General features: G+C 48.9%; 1 long non-coding RNA gene across 1 annotated transcript in view; it reads right to left on the bottom strand.

The window, feature by feature from the left end:
• Positions 1-447, bottom strand: part of LOC142244596 (uncharacterized) — a 5,642-nt gene extending 5,195 nt beyond the window's left edge. The window contains exon 1 of the long non-coding RNA XR_012724599.1: positions 248-447. This is a non-coding gene — a long non-coding RNA (uncharacterized LOC142244596). The remainder of the gene's footprint in view (positions 1-247) is intronic.
• Between the last annotated feature and the right edge of the window lie 3,412 nt (positions 448-3,859).

Below are 3,859 nucleotides of genomic sequence, written 5' to 3' on the forward strand. Positions count from 1 at the left end.
CTTTCCTTTGCGAGCACTCCACACAGAGTTCTATCATACAACCCTTCCTAATAACTTAGATCCTTTCTTTAAGGTATTTAAAATACGTTTTCTGAAGCTAACCGCCCCTTTAACTACAATATGGAAATGTTTTCTATAGAACATAAATTATAGGCTCAATACTGCAAGAGAATCTGGTGTCAATGGCTTCAGCCCCATCAACCTGGCACATGTTTCAGGAAATGAACATACGGTACATGGCACCAACCTGAAGAAGCCGGTGACAGCAGGAGGAGGCTGCCGGCCAGGGCAAGAAGGACAGCAGAAGTCTTCATGGCTGATGGTCAGGTTTAGGATGGGTAACGCAGCCGTCTAGAAGCCGAAGGATGAGGATTCTTCCGTTATTGATTCCCGATACAAACTGAGGATTTTTATATCAGAAAAGTGAAGGGAGCACCCACAGAAGATATGACAGGACCTATGAGTATTACTCGCCAGATCCTGTATTTCCAGTTCTGTGGGACCTCAGCTTATGGGTATCTTTTGATCTGGAGTTTATCACAATACGTATTTCATGTAAACTAAATGTTCCATAAATGGTTTAATGGTGAAAGATCGACTTCCATGCCAAAATTTTTATTACACATGGAAGCATCAGCCAGCCATCTCTATCTGCTACATTTCCTGAAAATCAATCCCATCGGTTGTGCGTCACGGACAAATCGCTGCCCGTGGCGCACAATATCGTTAGTCCCCGTCACACGTACTTACCTGCCTAACGACGTCGCTGTGGCCGGCAACCGCCTCCTTTCTAAGGGGGCGGTTCGTGCGGCATCACAGCGACGTCACACGGCAGCCGTCCGATATAAGCGAAAAGAAAGACACGCCCACCTCGTTGCCGGAGGACACAGGTACGGAGTTGTTCCTCGTTCCTGGAGTGTCACACGTAGCGATGTGTGCTGCCTCAGGAACGACGAACAACCTGCGTCCAAAAGCAGCAACGGCATTTGCCATTAGAACGACGTGTCAACGATCAACGATTAGGTGAGTAATTTTGATCGTTAGCAGTCGTTCGTACGTGTCACACGCAATGACGTCGCTAACAAGGCCGGATGTGCGTCACAAATTCTGAGACCCCAACGACATCTCATTAGCAAAGTTGTTGCATGTAAAGCTCCCTTAAGGCTGCTTTACACCAGACAATCTATCGTGCGATAGATCGTCGGGGTCACGGTTTTTGTGACGCACATCCGGCATCGCTGGCGATGCCGGCCTGTGTGACACCTCCTAGCGACGCAGTATCGCTCACAAATCGTGAGTCGTGTACTGCTCGCTAGGTTCCATAATATCGTTTAATTTGGTTGATCATCGTTTCCGTGGTAGCACACGCCGCTCCGTGTGACACCACGGGAACGATGACCAGCTCACCTGCCTCCCGCGGCCGCCGCCGGCTCTATGTGGAAGGAAGGAGGTGGGCGGGATGTTTACATCCTGCTCATCTCCGCCCCTCCGCTTCTATTGGCCGGCGGCCGTGTGACGTCGCTGTGATGCCAAACGTCCCTCCCACTTCAGGAAGTGGACGTTCGCCGCCCACAGCGAGGTCGCACGAGAGGTAAGTATGTGTGACGGGGGTTACTGACTTTGTGCGACACAGGCAGCGATTTGCCCGTGACGCAGAAAGGACGGGGGCGGGTACGATCGATTGTGAAATCGCACAATCGATCGTACCATGTAAAGCAGGCTTTAAGGCTCTAGATTTAAACATAGTTAAATCTCTCTTGGGATCTGATGAGTTAAAATTAGTTTTGTTGCCAGCAGCTCCTAGCAGAGCATTTCAGTTGCAGGTGCTTTGCCATGCCCCTTTTGTTTTAAGTAGGGTTGGTTCTAAGCAACCTTTGCTGAAGATACAAATCCATTGTTTTCTGTCCGTCTTTGTGTAAGTTCTTGTCTAGGAGTGTTCCAGAAGTCGGATGTTATCCTTTTTTGTTGCTGTTTTCCCCTGTTTGTTTTATCTTTCTTTGTATCGTATTAGTGCAGCAGTGGGTCTAGTGAACCTCACCTACCAGCTCACTAGCCAGGGCATCTACCAGGTTTCTCAGGGTCTCAAGTTCCTGCTCGGTGACAGTTGAGGAAACTGTATAGGGACTGGCAAGGAGAGCAGGGACAGCTGCAGGTGAGTTTATGAGGTGTCCCATTTACTCCTCTCACTAGTGCCGGTTTTCTGCCAGAAGATGCAAGTCAATGAGTTTAATGAGGTCACCTGAGGTCAATTTACACGTTGTCATAGGTGGAGTACCATGGCAAACGCCAGTTGTGACCGCAGATAAACTTTGAGACGTCACCGCTCATTGCAGTGACTCAGTCTCTGCCTGAAGCCACAGTGTCGATATGTTCTGTCCTTGTGCGGTGTGACTTCAGTATGTATGTGGCAAAACCAGAATCATCACGGGACATCGCATGGATTACGTCAGAACTGGAACATATCTGTAGAAAAAGACATGAACTGCACATCCAAAAATCATACACTGATCTAATGCAGCTGGGCAAAAATGTATGTACCTGAACATGAGGTTACGTCGGAACTGGGTGTTTAGGGTTAATAGGTTTCACTTACAGATTAGTAATGGGGGTTCTCATAGACCCTCCCCATTACTAATAGGGCTTAGTGGTAGTAGTGAGCTGTCAATAACCCCTTATATTACCCCAATTGCTACCATATCTGGACAAGCCAGGTAAAGTTCCGGGATTGTTGCATCTAATGAATGCGACAATCCTGGGTGGCTGCAGGCTGGTATGTTTAGGCTTGGGAGGCCCAATAAGCATGCGTCTTCCCAGCCTGAGAATACCAGCCCCCAGCTGTTGACTTTATCATGTCTGGGTGTCAAAACTGGGGGGACTGCAAGCCGCCTTTTTTAATTATTATTTATTTAAATATTTTTTCAAAAAAGCTGCATGAGATCCCTCTTAATTTGATACACAGCCAAGATAAGCACACAGTTGGGCCTGCAGTCTGTAGCTGTATGCTTTATCTGTGCTGGATATCATAATATAGGGAGACCTACGCCTATTTATTTATTCATGCTTACACCAATAAAGACACAGAGACAGCGTGTGTGATTGCAAGCAGTCAGACATGCTGTCACATATGGTGCAGGCTTGGTCTGACTGCAACCAATCACAGATGCCGGGACTGAAGGTGGGCGTGGGAAGCAGTGAATATGCATGAGGTTAATGAGTAGCTCGGAAGTAGCTGCACAGGAGACTGGTAAGTATAACATGATTGAAATTTTGTATTAATAATTACTGATTATGGAATTGTAGGGGGTGGGCAGACCCCTTACAAAGGAGCCCGGAAATGTTAATACTGACCACGACTGAGGTCCGGGCGACGTATACCGCTCGGCTGCCGTCGGGGAATCGGCCCCTGGGAACCCCATACCCATACCCAGACCTGGAGACACCCCCGCCAGCCGCGGTGGAACCGTCGACACCTGTTCCAGTACAAGCTCCGGAAGATTCATACGCCCGGAAGCTGGAAAGGGACAACTGGGGCTTTTTCTGGGACCCAGTGCAGCCGTCTCCCCTACCTCAAAGGAAGTCTCCGTCCCCAGAACCGGACCCGGTACAGGAGCGACTGCTTGCCGAGACCGTGGCCCGGGAGATGATGTCCGGCTCCCGGAGTGAGGAGTTTGAGCAGCAATGCACCACCGGAATAGTGGTGAAATTCAATCAAAAGGAGGGCTACGGCTTCATCAAGGATGAAGAAACCGGCGATGATTACTTTTATAATAGAGTAAATCTGGACGTTGAAGGCCTACCCCAGCGCCTACATACGTTGTATCCCGGAGAAAAGGTCCGGTTTATGCGAGAGGTGGGATGC

This window comes from Anomaloglossus baeobatrachus, chromosome 6, assembly GCF_048569485.1.
Source record: "Anomaloglossus baeobatrachus isolate aAnoBae1 chromosome 6, aAnoBae1.hap1, whole genome shotgun sequence".
In the NCBI taxonomy this organism is placed as follows: Eukaryota; Metazoa; Chordata; class Amphibia; order Anura; family Aromobatidae; genus Anomaloglossus; species Anomaloglossus baeobatrachus.